Here is a 1,986-nt window from a genome sequence, read left to right as displayed (position 1 = left end):
CAATGTTGAGACCTATGTTCTCAATGAGAAAAACAATATATTTTAAAGTGTTGCTATAAACCCCAGTCCTCTGTTCCCCCACAAACAGATCAGATGGAGCAAGGCAAGTGATTAGGTGCTTGATGGCTGCAAAACATACTGAGTCATGGAGAACAAGGGCAAACAGGCTCCATCTGAGAAACTCTGCAACACCAGACAGTGCTGGCTATTAATTTGAAAAGAAAAATGTAATTGGGGGTGAATCATTGGTCTTCCCTGGATCACAAATCCAAAAAACACTTCAAAATACCTAGGTGGAAGACAAAGCCCAGCACGAGTGCATTGCAGCCCAGTGACCTCATTTTATCCAGGCCAGTAGAGATCAGGACACACAAAAAATGATCAGGATTTTGCCACTGGCCTTTTTGGGTGCTGTCAGGGAAGGAGAAAACCCATAACTGGGCAAAATGGGACTTGGAGCTGGCGTAACAGGGAAACTGAGTCTCAGTAGTGCAGATGTCTGAGAATCCAGTGATTCTGGTCTGCTGTGAGTGGTGCCCTGGGAAGGGCTATTTGGCCTTCCGGCTCGGCAGGGTTGGAGAAGAAATCTGTGGATTTTAAGCTCCTTCTACTCACAGAGAGCTCCTCTACTGAAAGCATCGTGATGCTTCTTGGTTTAGGCTTCAATGACATTTTTCAGATTGACTTTTCAGGCTAACAGAAGGGGAAAATGGGCTCTTGTTCCTCCAGAAGGAGATGACAGTGTATTTTTAAAAACAAATTATGTATGAGGGCTAATTAACTTGGCATTTACAGCTTAGCATTCTCCTAGATAAATTTGCTCCAACTGAGACCACATTTTGTTGCAAGGAAGCTTCTGCCTAGCATGTCTTTCCTCCTGCTGCTTCATATGCTGTGATATTAAGGTCACAAGCCATCTTTCAATGTCCTGTTTGGTGCTTTCCAATTAAGTAATGAGTAAAGCGAAGATCCCAGGTACAGTTTAGCTGTGAGGGCTGAGACATCTCTCAGTGGGGCTCCTTATGCTCCTGGTCAATGTTTTAACAGCGAGAAAGAGCCTAGTGGGTTAGGCTCCTAGAGAAGCTTGCTACAGAGCAATGATTTAACCAGTGGAGATGCTGTTATTTCTGCTCACCGTAGAGAGGAGCTCTGAAAAGGTCATGCTAATGAGGGGAAGGAGACTATGTAGGTGAAGAATTTATCTCCTCCTCTGGCACTAAGGCCTTGCCAAATAATTTGCTCTCTGAGCATGCTGTGATTATGGTTAGCAGGCTGGGGGCACGGACAGCCCGGATGCATGGGCAGGATGGGGCAGGCAAAAAACCTCTTGTCCTTGCTGCTGCAGGCCCCCCAGGCCCCTGCCATGGTGCGCAGGACACGCTCACAGCAACCTGTCCCACCACAGGAGCTCCAAAATCCTGTTTGCTTGTGCTGTGCATGTGCTTCAGGGCTACGTGGCACAACGGGGCAGTGCTCGCTCCACTCAGTAGGGAGATGCAGCTGAAGAGAGAAAACCTAAGCTTGTTTCGACAAGGGGTGGTGACTTTATGTTGACATTATTTGGGTGTTATTCAACTCTCAGCAAAGTCCTCCTTCTCCTGCCAAGATCATTTTCCACCCCAGGGAGCATCCGACAGTGTGCTACTAGGAATTCATGCATTATCTAAGTAGTTATCGTAAAGAAGGGAAAATGGGTTCACCAGTACCTATCCAGAGAGCAACCGATTACAGTGGCAGCTGAAAAAAACCTACCTGGAGAAAGCACTAACTTAATGAATCACCGTAGTCGATACGAAGGGGGAGTTAATAGGACGCTGTCATTCAAAAATTGTATTAGAAGATACTGATGGCAATGAGCCTGCATCAGTTGCTCTCCCCGCACTTCCACTCTCTGCCATCCCAAATCGAGTTAAGGTGATCCAGATGCACTTCTCATTGCTTTAGGAGAAAAATATGGCTTATTTTTTCCTAAGGGTCACAGGTATT

The sequence above is a fragment of the Fulmarus glacialis genome, unplaced genomic scaffold, assembly GCF_000690835.1.
Source record: "Fulmarus glacialis isolate BGI_N327 unplaced genomic scaffold, ASM69083v1 scaffold30699, whole genome shotgun sequence".
NCBI lineage: Eukaryota > Metazoa > Chordata > Aves > Procellariiformes > Procellariidae > Fulmarus > Fulmarus glacialis.
The sequence above is the reverse complement of the archived record's forward strand: the minus strand, read 5'-3'. Positions refer to the sequence as shown.